Here is a 16,742-nt window from a genome sequence, read left to right on the forward strand (position 1 = left end):
TTTTTTTTTTTTTCTTTTTTTGTAATTGAAATTAGTGGCCAGGTCAGCACTACTTTAAAAAGAGGAAAACTCCATGTTTGTGTAAAAGAGTCACGCGCTCCCTTGCGATTTCTATAGCGCACGCGCAAAAGTTCTTTTTTTCAATTTCCCAGGCCTAAATAACCAATCATTCCACCTTCAAGAATTATATTTATTTTTTTGGTAACTAACCTAATTATACTTTCTTCACTTTTTGCCTTTCCTATGCTTTTGACACCTTTCTCTTACATCCTTTTTTTATCCCCTTTATTACTTTGGTCTTTATGTTTCTTTTTGTTTTCTTTACTTCTTTCTCTAATCTACATATTTCGTTCTTTTTCTTTTTGATAAACCCTTGAGTTATCAGAGCTAATTTCTGAGTTGAGGGTCTATCGAAAACAATATCACTATTTCCCAAAGTAGGTGGTATGTCTGCTTATACTCTATCCTTCCTAGTATGAGAGTATACTTGGTATGTTGTTGTAATTCCTCAGTCTTTTTTAAAAAAAAAAAAAAAATTGCTTATTACATAGGGAAAAGAGGAAGGGGAAATGGGAGAGGGATTACCACGTGGGGATTCGAACCCTCACCAACAAGGTGAAAGTTCATGTAGCCAACCAACTAATCTACTAAATCTCTACAATTTCTCAGTCAGTTAGTTGGCTTTTAATAGAAATTGTTAGACATTAGGGTCTAAACCCAATTTTTAATTTTCTAAACTTAAAGAGTATATTAAAATAGTGCCAATTTTATGTTTCTCCCTTCCTCCCCCCCTTCCTCTTTTTGGAAGGGGTCATAAGGCCAAGTCTGTTACGTGTTGAAATTTGACCAATTTTTTTGGGAAAAGAACTTTACTTTAATAAAAGATAGGATACATCAATAGCCTCTTAAATTTATCAGTAAATTTTATTTAAACACTCAAATTACGACATATTTAATTGAGCATATGAACACATGATAAAACATTTTTATTAGACACTTTCGGCTCAAATTTTAAAAAATAAAATTACACATGTTCTCACCGATGCAAGTATATAGCGCTTCCTTTTCTTTCTTTTTTCCTTTTTAATAAGAAAATGAATAAATGGGGTAGTTTGATGATGTTACAGACTTTGCCTTGACAACAACAACAATAATATACTCAGTATAATTTTACAAGTGGAGTGTGTGAAGGATAATATGTACACAGACTTTAACACTACCTTTGTGGGATTTTCATTTCTGGTTTACAAAACGATTATGTGATTATATTTAGTACTTTAAAATTGTTCTAATAACTTAGGACCCTTTGGCCATGAGAATTACTCACTCTTTTTCGGAAAAACAAAACCACCTTATTTGAAATCAGCGTTTAGTCATGAAAATTTTAAATAATTTAGAAAACACCTAAAATTCTTTTTTCATTTTCAGTACATTCAAACAACCAAATCTTTTTCGCAAAAATTATAACCAAACACAACTCCATCTTCAACTCCAACTTCAAAAATTCCAAATAAAGTAAAAAATAATTGGTTTCTATGGCCAAACGCCTACTTAATCTCTCTCAAATATCATTTTAAGTGGCTCACTGTAACAAATATTTATTTTTTAGGAAAATATATACTCCATCCGTCTCAATTTATGTGATATAGTTTAACAAGGCACAAAGTTTAAGAGAGAAAAAAAAGACTTCCGAAACTTGTGGTCTAAAACAAGGTATAGACATTTGTGTGGCTGTAAATCATTTCATTAAGGGTAAAACGAAAAGTTTTAATTTATATTATTTCTAAATATGAAAATTTATCATTCTTTTTGGGACAGATTAAAATGAAAAATGTATCACATAAATTAGAATATATGGAGTACAGTCAAACATCTCTATAATGGCAGCGTTTGTCCGAAAATTTCATGGTTGTTATAGTGAAGTGTTGTTATGTATGTATACTGGCATTTGACGTTTAGATCTCATTTAGTTGTTATAATCAAAAGTATAAAAATTATTTTCTGTACTTTATACGTTGTAAAAGAAAATAAAATACTTGTTAATTTTAAAATCTTAATTGATTTTCATATTTCATTAATTAAAAATTGAAATGACCAATAAATTACTAATAAATCCATAACTAGTTATACCATACCGATAAAGTAATAAAATCTAAGGAACATATGCATTTAAAATTTTAATATTTCAGGTTTAACGTAAGAATTCTACAATTATAGGTTGTTTCGTAAATTCTAGTCTCTTAGTGATAATACAACACTATAACAGATTTTCAAATTTTGCAAGACTAAATGAGATTACTATGATAAATATAATTTTTTTCGTTTAGATATTCGTACTTGAAATTTACTATGTGCATGACATTAATGATGATGATCATAAATATTTTAATATTTTATTTTTATACATAATATATTTCTTAGAAAATATTATTACATAATATTTGAATATGATTATTATAGAGAGGTAATTTTACAAAGAGTGTAGCGCTAAAATGAATGTCACTGTTGTTATAGGTAACATGCTATTATAGAGAAGTAAAATATAACATGAAAAATTAATTCTGGAAAAATTCAGGCCTTTATAATAAAATGATGTTATAACGAATGACAATTATAGAGATGTTTGACTGTAGTACTCCTTTCCTTTTGTGCGGTTGACTGATCGATCTCCCACTTCTCCCTTAAGTAACTCACCTATTGGTAACATTGGTGCTAATAAGTATTTCGGAGTCAATTCCTCAAATGGTCACTGAACTTATAGAGAAATCCCACAAAAGTAACTTTTGAAATTTTTTGGACAATAAGGTCATCAAACTATGTCATTGTTTCCAATAAAGTAAACCATTCCATTTTTAGACGTAAGACCCCTTAACCCATATATAAATTATAAAATCTATTACCTAGGCACAATTTTTCAATAATCTACAATATTTGTTCAAATTAATATTTTTCATATTTTAATAATAAAATAGAAATATTTAACGTAATATTTCAAGCTATAAGAATAACAATATAACCATTTAGGTATGCTATAGGGCTTCCTTTGTTATATCAACTTATTTAGAACTATTTTGATTTTTTTATATTGCTCAAATCCAGAAGTTAAACATTTTATTGTGCTTGGACATAATTGAGACACATGAGACGTTATGTAGATGCATGATGCGTGTTATTATTGTTAGTTTGTAAGAATTAGAATAAACTTGCTTTATTGGTAGAATATTTGGAGAAATTTTCTCAAGGAATTTTTTTTTTTGTTGGATAACTACTTTGTAAAAATAAAAACGTTTTTTACAATTAGTTGTATATATTCTTTCTAAAACTTAATATATTACAATCAAAATAATAAAACATTTTTTGTTCGGTTTTACAACTAGCCGTATAAAACATTTTTCTATTAATTGTAATCCACTTATTTATAAAACGTAAATAAAATTACAATATTACAAGTTCATCTCCAAGAATATAAAAATAGCAAATATTCTTTTGATAATTTAAATTTTATATATCAAGGAAAATTATTTACAGTCAGTTAAAAAAACCTATAGTTAAGTACCGTGTTCAATTCTACTATCATTCAACGGTATCCTTTTATTGGTTACTTAGATACAATTTTGCACTATTCTGAAACTTTTGTTCGAATTAATATTTTTCATATTCTGAAAATAAAGTAAAAATATTCGAATGAATTTGTCAATTTAAAAAATAGGTTAAGAGATTTTATGTCTAAAAATGGAATGGTTTACTTTATTGGAAATACTGACATAGTTTGATGACCTTATTGTCCAAAAAAATTCAAAAGTTACTTTTGTGAGATTTCTCTACAAGTTCAATGACCATTTGAGGAATTGACTCAAGTATTTCGAGATCTCCAACTTCTGCTCTTCAATTTTTTTTTTTCTATTAAGTTTGCCTTAGTCACTCTTCTAATGTGACTTCCTACTTCAGTAAAAGGATTCTTAGCCCCTTCTAAGTGATTATGCTAAACTACTGAAGTTAACTTTAGTAATTAAAATTAAAGTAGAAAATCAGATAACCATGATTTGGTTATATAAATTTGTTGTCCATTCATTGATTTGATATAAATACCTAATACGAGTAAGTATTTATCAAGAACTAATACTCCCTCCGTTCCATATTACTTGTCCACTTTCTCCTTTGCACGCTCCTTAAAAAAATCATAAATAAAAGTCTATGTTTACTACATTATTGATTATTTTAAAACAAATATTAATGTTAGGGACAAAATAGAAAAATTTAATTAATTCTATCTTGATGTTGTAAATTGACAAGTATTTTGGGACAAATAATTTAGTAATGTGAACCATTAATATGGAGCAGAGGAAAGTAGTAATTTTCTAATTAAAACTCCACATGACTTGAACCTTCAATTCATCCGATGAAAATGAAAGACGCATTACCCCTGAAGGGTCCTTGTTATTCTACTTGTGTTTCGCTTTCACCAATTGACAATGATCACAAGAGTAGCAAGTGGACCATATCCATCACAACTAGTATAGTTAATTAGAATAAGTAACCATCAATTGTCTGGTATAGATACGATCTTTTCATAGTTAATTAAATTTTTTGAATTGAAGTCTTGAGAATGAATATTTTTTTTTATAATAAACGCTACTCTTCAAACAAATTTTATTCAAATTAGTCGATCCAAAACAAACAGAGATTCAATACGAGCTAAAAAAGTACCCAAGAAAAATTGTCCGAATTTCTTCCATGTCCTATATTTAAATCGTTGACTGTTGTTATAAGGTTATTGGTGTTAAATGTACCCAAGAAAAGTTGGCTCGTTGTCATATCATAAGACGGGACATCACATACAAGATCTGAATGATACTATAAGGGTCGTTTGGTATGATGCATAACAAAAAATAGTTTTGGATAAAAATTTAGTGCCACTTTATATCTTGTTTGGTTACTAATTCTGGGATAAGATATTCCAGGATTAAAAATAATACCAGGATAAGTTATCCTTGATAGAGAATGGAATAACAAGCTTAGAATTAGTTATTCCGGGATAAAAGTGTGGGCATAGTTTGGGCCAACTCGAAATCCAAACCGAAATCCGAAATTTTTGTATATTTGGTTTGAATTTTTGGATTATGGATTGGAATTTGGATTTTATTTTAAATTTTTTTGATTTTCGGATTGAATATTGGATTTAGTACTTCAGATTTTTGGATATCCGAAAATTCGAAACCTTTATACCTTATATTTAGTACTACTCATATTATATGTGTCCAATACTAATTAGGTTCAATAGATTAGTACCCTAAGGTTCAAGAATATAGCTTGCAAAATTGAAATTAACTTCACGACTTGAAGAATAAGACAACTTCCAATGAAACAGAAGGAATAATGTAGAAGTGAACTATATGACTTGATACCTTTTGGTTTAGTGGTAACAACTCTTTGCTTAATTTGTACATTTGATTTCCCATAATGCTAAGACCTGTAACTTGGTAACTAGGGCACATGAATTTCGTTTTTAATAAGCCTGCCTTAAAGGTTCAAAAGTCAAAACCGAAAATCCGAATATCCAAATCGATTAACCCGAAACCGAACTTAAAAAATCCAATCCGAACCGAGCTTATTTGGATTGGATTTGGATTGTAATTTCTTCAATCCGAAAACTGAAATTTTCATATCCAATCCGACGGCCCGAACACCCACCCCTAGGTAAAACAGTGAAAATGACAAAAATAGCCCTGAGGTCCCTTAAACTTTTTTTGGGTAATTTTGTAAACAAACAACTTTTTCTTAGAAAATATGCAATGCATGTTTTTTTAATGCAAAAAAAACAAACAATCAATAAAAAATAATACTATGATAATTAATCTCAACATAACTAATCCTAAAATAACTAATCCCAACATAATTAATCCCAGCATAACTTGTTCTTAAACCATACGACCCCAGAAATTATTTACTACTAGAAAATATGTCACTTAATTAGGAATTGTTGAAAAGCGATCCACATCCTCCTACTTTCAAATTTCAATAACACTCCCACCGTTTAAAGAAACTAGACGGATTTTAGACACGAGAATCAATATTTACCTCTGAGTTCCAATTCAAGCAGTAGTTTCACCATTTTTAGAAATAAGATGAGATTAGTGTCAATTTTGGCTAAGAATATTATTGCCATGAAAACAATAAAAACAGCTTTAATTTAGTTTTTACTTTTAAGGAGAAACTATTTTTTCACTTGCAGTAGAAAATATTTTTTATTGCTACTTAAAGGTACATATTTTTATCCCAAAGTTTGATCAAATAGTTTAACTCTTCAAAATAAATACCTTTTATTTGTGCAAAAAATAAGCATTTCTAGAAACTTGATCTGACGCACTATCTGTTATTTTGTTATTGATGACAGTCTAAGGTCTTATTTATTTTTTTAAGATTAAGACGTCTGAATCTGAATACACATCTGAATATTCTAACGTGAATTAAGATTTAGATGTCTAAATTTGAGTACACATCTAAATATTAAGATGTTGTATTAAGATTTGAATACTATATCATTAGATTGTTTATTTTTTAACATCTGAATGTTTTTATTTTAAATTTAATAAATATAAAATATTAAGTTAATTTAATATTATATCAATAAATAATTTAAAAACTATAAGGTGGTTGGTAGTGATGGCTAGTAGTGGTGGTTGTGGGTGCCGATTGAGATGGTGGTGGTTATGGTAGTAGTCAGTGGTGATGTTGGTTGGCAATAGTAATTAGCAGTGTTTGTTGAAGGTGACAAGTGATAATTATGATGGATGACAATGATAGCTAATGGATATGCTGTCGACTGATGATATATAGTGATGGCTGAAGGTGGTATTATGGTAGAGATTATTGGATGTAATGATGGTCGGTGGTGAATGTGATGAGTGTAATGGTTGATAATTAATGTTGGTGCCAATTGATTGTAGTGTGATTGGCGGCGGTGTGGGTTGTTGCTGAGGGCGGTGTGCGGTGGTAGTTGATAATGGTGCGCAACGGCTGTTAGCGATGAAAGTAGATGGAGTAGGGTGACTGCCATTTTTATAGAATATTTTAATAGACATCTTAATGATATTAAAAGTTTGTTATAAATCTTAATCCTTTAGATATTTTCAGACACATTAAGTGATTGTAAAATAAAAAAAAATACACTTAAGGGTCGTTTGGTAGCTGGTTAGGATTATGCAGGTATTAATAATGTATGTATTAATAATGCAGGTATTAGTTATGCATGTACTATTAGTTATGCAGGGTTTAGTTATGCATACATTATTTCTTTGGATGTTGGTTTGTTTTACTAAAAGTTAATAAATATTATATACTTTTTAATGTTAAAATATTTGTTTACAATTAAAATAAATTTTTTTTTTACAAAATATTAAAATATTATAGTAAAATATTATATTAAAAATTATATAAAAATATTTGTTTAGAAAAGGAAGTATTTAAGTGGGGAATGATAAGGATAATATAGTCATTTTAACTTTTTATTCATGTATTAGTTATTACATCTTTTACCCCGCATAAAATAATACATACATTCCCTCATAACTTATACATGTATTAGATCCCGTTTGGATGGGCTTATAAGCCAAAAGCCACAAGTTAGAAATTCTAGCTTATGGCTTATTTTTGTCATTTTGACTTAAAAACAAGTGCTTTTAGCATTTTTTATTATATCCAAACACTACAAAAGTGCTTAAAAGCTATTTTAACTTAAAAACACCTAAAATAAGTCAATCCAAACAGGCTCCTAGTTATGTGGGTTTCTTAACTGCAAATCAAATGTCATAAGTTTTATACATGAATAACTTACTTTCTAACTAACTATCAAACGCTGTATAAGTATGCAGAAATTAATATATGAATAAGGTGTCTCTTTACTAGCTAAACATGGTATAAGTTATGGAGAAATTAGTACATGAAAAAAAAAATGTCTCTTTACTAACTACAAACGACTCCTTAATGGTTAAGATTCTAAGAAAACAAACAGATTTAATGACTTTTTTAAAATAAGCACTTACAGTTAGCCAAAAAAAAAAAAAAACATTATTGAAAAAAATAATCATTTTCGGAGAAAAATAAGCTTGGCCAAACAGGCTATAAATCTAAATGATTAACATTAAGACACTCATTGAGTGCAAACAAATAAGACCTTAATATAATATATGTGAATTCAATTGACATTATGGTATATTTCCATTTGTTTTGTCCGATCATTTTATGTAATGGAAAATTATTTAAAAGTCACATCTTGAGAAAATAACAAAAATGGTCCTTTACATTTAAGGCGTAGGTTCAAAATGGTCCCTTAAATATATTTATGAACATTCTTGATTTTTTTAATTTACCAAAAGTGTCTAATATCTTATAAACTTTGATTGTTAGATTTTGTGGAAATATAAATCTTTTTTTAACCAAAGTACCATGAAAGTCTCGTGAAATCCCGAACGTAAAAAACTGCATCCATCAATTAATATTAAAATAAATAAAGGGTAACCAAAAATTGAACCTCAAAAAGCTATATTACACTTCAGAAATAGATCAAAAACGCAAAAATTGCACCTATAATTATAAGTTCATCTCAATTTTTTTCATTAGTTTTTATTAAATCTAACAATCATAGTTTGTTAATATTTACAGAGATTAAAAATGCTTTTATTTGAAAAAATTATATAATTAAAACTGCTCAAAAATATATTAAAAGAATCAATTTTGAATCAATTTTAACTTACCTCAAACTTTATGAGATTATCTTTTTTCTTACATATTTGCCTTTAGGATATGAAGCAAACGTGTCTGGACGCCTCTGCTTGTGTCGGGAACAATTGGGGGAAAACGAGATTAGACAAAACAAAACGTGACAATTTGACATCTCGGGGACCTCATTTACACGCTAGGCACTCGCCATTGATGATCACAGTTCCAATTTTCCTTCCTTCTTTATCATTTGCCCGTTTAGGAATTTTTTTGTTTTTGTTTTTGTTTCGCACCCGGTCCTATACCTGCATTGGAGCCTGATATATTCGTATTCGCACCACGTAAGGTTCATTTTTGGGAGGAGCGCTCCTTACCTTTTTTTGTTTCGCACCCGTGTCCCATACATGCATTGGAGCATGATTATATTCGAATTCGCACCACGTAGGGTTCATTTTTGGGAGGAGCGCTCCTTACCAAGGATTTTTTTCATATCTAGGATTCAAACCCAAGACCTCTGATTAAGGGAGGAGCAGCCTCATTATCACGTCCCCAACACACGTGAGTGGCACCCACACGAGTCCTCTAGTGGGCGAACCAATCCCTTACCCCATTGTCAAGCCAATTTCAATTATCTAAACCAATTATAAAATATTGCTCACGAATAATGGAATAAAATATCTGACAATAAAATAAATAAATAACAAGTGCGGAAATCTAGCTATTACATCCCCAAAATCTGAAAGTCACCGCACAAGGACTCTAACCAACAAGGTTTAAAGAGAAGAGATACTGTCTAAAAATAAACATAATGTCTGGGATAAAAGATAGACATTGAAATAAAGAAAGATCTTAAGGCGGCATAACCTCAACTAGATGCGAGGTCTGGAAGACGTCTCTGGCCCAAAATCTACACTCACAAAAAAAAGTACAGCAAGTATAGGTCAGTACAAACAACATGTACTGGTAGGTATCATAGGCTGACTAAGATTAGTATCATGCATACACGCATAAAATCAATGGAATAGGCAGACAGGCACAACAAACATGAGTAACAATAAATATCCTCAAATAATCCTCTTTCAAAATCAATCACCAATTATCAACAATGAAACACCAATACTCAAGCTGAAACTAAACAATAAACAATGAAGTTTTTAGCTCTGTCACATATCTGTACACACATGCTAAATGGTATTGTTTTCCCCAAATAGCCATGACCTGCAGGGGACCCATGGTGTCCATGTACCACTCGTTCCGGAACGAACCTCGGACCACGAGCTCATAACTAGGTTACATCGTCACCCCACAATGTGCCGTAAGAGATGTATATGTTCCATCTCAATCATCATCAACAAATGCCTCATAATCACATCACACGAATAGCTTAAATACACGTGTCAAGTCAACACCAACGAAGTATAAGCAAATAACACAAGCCACAATAAGACTAACAAATAATCTGCTCAATAATAATATAATATGTAGCTATCTCAATTCCTCTGAAGGGTATATATGAATACCTCCCTTTCAACAGTCTCAAGAATACAATTCAAGTTTATCAGCCTCAACAATGGAGAATCACTTCACACAATTAAATCATGCAACTAACAACGATCACCAAGATCCAATTCCGAAGACCTAGACATGCTTTCTCCCATAAATTCTACGAAATATACAATCAACTAATCCAAGTCTAACTCAAGTAAACCGTAACCTACTTCAAAGTAGATTTGAGCAATGAAATCACTTCGCAACAACCTTTCCCTTTCGCAATGCCTCAGAACGTTCAAATTCTAGAAATCATAATACTAAGTAAGTAATGGAGTATTAACTCAATTTATGGGTTCTATAATCAATTCAACCCTATAAATATGGTTTTAGCCAAAGTACCCATTTTTATTGGAAACCTAGGTCTCACAAACAATTTCCATCATTGAATATCCAATTCTCACGCTATGAAGTTATAATCTCTACTTTTAGATGATTAAATAACATTAAACAATAACTCATTTATATTCTAGGGTTTTCTTGGTATTTGTGTTCTACCCTTCAATTCCCATTAAGGGTCTTTGATTGAAACAAGAATCTAATATGAACATTAAGCGAAGAAAGTTAGTGATTAAGGCTTACCTTTGATGGAGAATAGTGCCCTAGCCTTAGAAAGTCGCCTCTATGCTCTTGGGAGCTATTTTGGGGATTATGAGAAGTGTAGGCGTGAAATAACTACTTAACTCGTCATTAAACTTAAGTATCCTTCGTTGCGGCGACCACGGTTTCGCTGCAACGGACTCGTTGCAGCGAATAGGCTCTTCGCTGCAACGAACCCTGGGAAAGTCCAACCCTTCGTTGCAGCGAACCCCTCTCTCGCTGCAACGAAGGGTCATCGTTGCAGCGAGGCCTTTTTTGACTAGTGAGCACGAAATTTCACCACTTTTTATACTTAGTCTCTCAAAATCATTCTAAAGCCCTATGAACACAAGCCAACAAAAAATTAAGTTAAAACACATCACAGAATCACTTATAAATCACAAAACACAACATACAACACGACCAAATTATTTAGGTCCGCTCATTTCTAACCTCAGAAAAGTACTAGTAAAGGTAGAATGGTCAAAACACTCATGACGACCAAGCGAGTCGTTACACTCATCCATTGCACCACATCCACAACTTCTTTAGGAATTTTTCATTTGGACAGCTTATAGATAATTATTGTTTTCTTCAACTAAAACGTATCTATTGGTTACATTTTTATGCGAAAACTTCTTTCGAAACTTTTTTATATTTCTTTGGCTTTTAATCATTTAGAGCCCGTTTGGATTGGCTTATAAGTTGCTTATAATGCTTTTCAAATTTTTTTTGAGTGTTTATCGGCTGCCTTAAAGTTATTTTGTGCATAAAATAAGCCCAAAAAATAATTGAACCCGTTTGACTTAGCTTATCTAAAAGCAAATTATAAGTCGAAAACAAATTTTAAAAAAAAATAAGTTAGCCTACCCTCAACTTATTTTTTTGACTTATAAGTTGTTTCCGACTATAAGCCGCTATTTTAAGCCCATCCAAACAGGCTCTTAGTGTAATTCACGCTATGTTGACTTACTTAGGAGAAAAATACCCCCTACCAAAAATTTCTCAATCGAAAATTTTGTAGGATCTAACATAAGCCCTACCAAAAATTTCTCAATCGAAAATTTTGTAGGATCTAACATAACACTTATATAAGTTAGTACTCCCTCCGGTTAAAAAAGAACATTTTTTTGCGCGGATTGCCTTTCAAAGGCACTGGTCTTTAATTTTGGCCCCTCAAATTTCTGGTCTCTAATTTTTGCCTTTCGCCTAATACTCCGAGGTTTGGCGTTTGAACACCGATTCAGTCAAAAAAAAAAAAAGAATTGCAAGGCAGAGTTTCATAGTAAATTTAGGTCTATTCGGGCAAAAGTTAGGCCTTGAGGCAGAGTTTTGCAAAATTCCAGCTGAGTAAAAAAAAAAAATTCTTTTGCCTTATCCCTGAAGACAAAACTCTGCCTTAAGTAGAGTTTGCAGTCAAACTTTGCATTAAGGTAAAGTTTGAAATTCTGCTTGATAAGGTAAAATTTGTAGTCAAACTCTGCCTCGCGATTTTTTTTTTTTTTTTAAATTTTTGACTGAGGGGGAGTTCGAACCCAGAACCCAGAAATTTTATGTGAATGACAAAAATTAAAGACCAACAATTTGAGGAACAAAAATTAAAGACCACTCCCGAATAAGGGCAATCGTGCAAATTGCCCAAAAAAGAATGTCTACTTAACCTTTATTTTTTATTTTAAAAAGAGTTTCCACTTACCAAATTCAGAAATAATTAACCTTATTTTTCAAGATTTTCCCTTACTAAGTGTTAAGTGCCCAAATCCCAATATTTATTTAATTAGGGGTAATTTAGTCAAATTACCTATTTTTGCTTAGGAGTTTGTATTTTCTTAAGGGTTGTGTAAATAGCTAAGTGGACACTTTTTAAACCCGAGGGAGTATCAAGTTAAGGATTTAGGAGTTTTGTGAACTTCTTTTCTTTGAAGTATTTCTTTTGGGTCTCTTAAAAATTGATAATTTCTATCTAATATTAGTTTGATAATTTGAAATGTATAAATTTTGGCTTATTAAACATGAACCCGAAAAGGTTAGGAAATGTGAGATAATCATGTGTTTTCGGTGTCATTATGACTTCCAGAGATTATTTTTGGCACCTAATATTTAAAATTAACTTTAACAAATTTGGCAACATTATCTGTCATTTTTCACATTTATGGCGTCTTATGTATCTAACTTAAATTTCATGGATAACTATTTAAGACACGTCTAGCAAATATGACTTTGTAATTATTATAGTGTGTAATTATTATTAAATGGTCCGATTCAGTTGCTTATTTATAAAAAATCTATACACTGACGATTTTTCTGTTACTTTATTTTATATAATAAAAATTAGACTATTGAAATCGTCTCAATCATTTCGGTTTTTCATCGGTTTCGACACAATTCGACTAACTTTTTTTTTTTTTTCAAATTATGCTAGAGTTAAAAGTTGAAGTTAGAACACAACACTGTAAATACTTACATATGACTTAGGCAAAAACTCTATATTTTTTATTGTTTAAAAGGTGATAAATCAAGAAAACATGAAAGACAGTCAGAATGGAGATCCATCCCACTATTCTGTAGTAGCTTGAAACAAATGAAGCATTTATGAGGAAAAAAAAAAAAACATCCAGCGCCTTGTGTTTTGATACTCAAAATGCTGAAACTAACTTACGTTCAATAGGAGTAGTAGAATTAGTTTGAGAGTAGAAATTTATGAGTTAATTACCTATTGACTTGTAGATATTTTCATTACCCTAGTCCGTAGGCGAAAAATTTAATCCTTTTTTATTTTTAAAATTAATATATAAGATATTTACATATATAAGCTTAATTAGTAGGGTCCAATATATTTTGATGTATTTTATAAAATTTTAATTTATCCTAATTATTAGATGCGATTATATACTTATGTAAAAATTATACTTATTAAAAAAAAATTAATAATCAATTCAGTACAACTGTTTTTAAAAACAATAGAAACTCCAACGTAATGTTATGCTTAAACATTAGTTGTGAAACATTCTCATCTAACTCTAAAATACAGAATTTGCCTATTGTTGAGTTGCTTTGATTTGAACTTTAACTCAAGATTTTGTGAGGTTTTAATGATTAACAAATTATGTATGATTGACAATCAATGTTAAAAAAGGATAGATAGATAAGTATGTACAAGAACTAGGTCCTTAACAGATCTTTGAAAGGAACCGGTAAAGTTGAGAACAAGGAAGCACAAACACTAGCTAGAAGAACCAGGCCCGTCCTTTGTAACTTTTCACTTAAAAATCTTTTGTTGATTTATTTTTCCGCAATTTACTTCTTATTTAGTTACTGAAGAACCTGATTCTTCAATATATCGGTGGCATCATAAATTATCAACAACAGTTAGACTTCTCTATAACGGCACCTGCATATAATAACACCTCTCTATAATAACCAAGTTTTTTCGGAATCGATTTTTTATGTTATATTTTACTTCTCTATAACAGCAACAACCAACTTTATAACAATACACTTTTTGTAAAATTACCCCCCATATAACAACTATCTTTTTTTTTTTTTTTGGTAATATAATGATTAACCACCTTTATAAAAATAGAATATATATGATTACCAATAATACGTGTATAGATTTTGACCAAATATTTGATCATTTAATACACTATTTATGACAAAAAATATCATATGAATATATATATTTTCATCATTAAACGGTTTTATTAAGCTGAAAATTTGGCAATTGATAGATGAAAATTAGATTTTATGCATCTTTTTTGCCTATAACAGCGAAATATTATTTAAATATCAATGCTGTTATAGGTGTATAACAACCATTATCTATAACAACTGAAAAATTTCGGACCCAATGATGTTGTTATAGAGAGATTGACTGTACAATTCAAATTTACCATTTGCAATTTGCTTTAACTCGATAGAAAAATTGATGAATAATTGCCATTTGTAGAGCTTTTAATTATATGATTCAAGCAACTTAATAACGACAAAGAACTAATAATTTAACATGGCATACTTTGCTAAGCAAATTTTTTTTTTTGATAAGGATAAAACAAGCTTAACTTAACGGTAACATTTTTTTTTCCCAAAATTGAGATAAAAAAGATAAGCCATTTGTCCATTAAGTATTCGTTATTATTTTTTCACATGGAGTATGTAATAACACCCTAAACATGTACTGTATGAGTGTTTTTTTTTTTTTTTTTTTTTTTTGTCATTTAAATTATTATTGAGTATTTCAATCTTTTTGTTCTTCGATGTTCATTCCCTATACAATGTTAATGAATTTGCAATTTATTTTCTCTCCAAACTTACGGGATACGGGGAAAAAAAAAAGGAAATTTTAAAAGAGCTGAGCTGGACTTTTTTTTTTCTTGTTTTTAATAATGGCTCACAACTTCGAATTTCTACGGAGGCTTGATTTAGTTAAATTCCTTATATATTAGAAAATTTGCAACTTGTGTCTGCATATTTTTTTTATTAATTAATAAGTAGACAAATAATCTATATTTATATCCAAATACTTTACAAAATCAACCCAACGTAGGTGAAGTTCTTTTGCTAAAATAATTTTTTTGGGCAAAGATTAGAGGCCAATACATAATTTGAAATTTGTGGTTTCACACAACGGCACAAAATTAATACTAATAACAATTGGATTCCCATTCAAATATTTATAGATAGTTAATTAATATTATTTTAAATATATAGAATTTGAACAAAAACTATTGAAATTATGTGAATCCATACGTACCACTCTGAGTCCGTCACTGACCAAAATAAGTGACCAAAAAATAAATATTCCATCCGTCTCATTATCTGTCGTGGTTACTAAAAATAGTTATCTCAAATTATTTATCGTTTTAGAAATTTAAGACACAATTAATTATTTTTCTGCATTTTACCCTTAGTGAAATTATGTCATTAATGGGGATGATGCATAAATAGAGTAGAAATTTAATAGAGAGAGATCATAACTTGGACTTGCATTACTATAACGAAAAGAAAAAAGAATTCAAAAAAAAAAAAAAAGAGAGAAGCTCTTGTGACTCGGGATGAACCTTTATCGCCTCTCATTTTGCGGCAAGAGTAAGCCTAATCTCAGGCAGGTCAGTCATTCTGGTCAGATCTGGTACTTTATTTGACAGGGCGGAGAATACCACTCTATCAACAATAAGAAAAAAGCAGCAATTCCCTTTGCATAAATAAGAATAAAATTAATCAAATACCCCTCCTAACTAACATTTTTTAAGGAGCGTTTAAAACAAAAAAAAAACGATAGATAATTTGACACGGAGGTAGCAGGGAGAAATGCACTATTTTGCAAAAAGTGCTGAGCATTGGGAACCAACCATTCCCTCATGACCCATTAAAATAATAAATTTCCCGAATAATAGCCGGTTTGAATTGTTTACAAAAAATAAAAATAAATTATTCGTAGTATTGAAACTAAACGGTCAAACTCGATACACAAAGACTTTTCATTATTAGTTATAGTGATTGAAAAGGAAGCCGCCCCAAAAAAGATTAAGAAAAGAAAAGAAAACCATCACCCCACAAGTAAATTAGGTAAAAACATCACATATAATGTTTTTATTTCTATACATACATACTCAATCCGCCCCAATTTAAGTGTTTTATTTTTTTGATCTGTTTAAAAAAGAGTATTTATATTTATATTTAGTATGTTAATGATTGACTTATCATAAGTTTATATAACCAAAGGTTGAAATGTCGTTTTAACATTTCTTTCTATAAACAATACTTTATTTCTTAAATTTTATATCTAGTCTAACAAAGACACTTAAATTGAGACTGAGAAATATTTAATTAAAGAAAAGGCAAAACCATTACCCCACAAGAAAATTTAGGTAAAAGAACACATATTATAATGTTTG

General features: G+C 30.1%; 1 protein-coding gene across 1 annotated transcript in view; it reads right to left on the bottom strand.

Moving 5' to 3' along the window:
• LOC132039114 (uncharacterized) overlaps positions 1 to 15,214 on the bottom strand; it is a 91,322-nt gene extending 76,108 nt beyond the window's left edge. The window contains exon 1 of the mRNA XM_059429654.1: positions 15,208 to 15,214. The gene's annotated coding sequence lies outside the window, so the exon portion shown is untranslated. The remainder of the gene's footprint in view (positions 1 to 15,207) is intronic.
• Between the last annotated feature and the right edge of the window lie 1,528 nt (positions 15,215 to 16,742).

Source organism: Lycium ferocissimum, chromosome 12, assembly GCF_029784015.1.
Source record: "Lycium ferocissimum isolate CSIRO_LF1 chromosome 12, AGI_CSIRO_Lferr_CH_V1, whole genome shotgun sequence".
NCBI lineage: Eukaryota > Viridiplantae > Streptophyta > Magnoliopsida > Solanales > Solanaceae > Lycium > Lycium ferocissimum.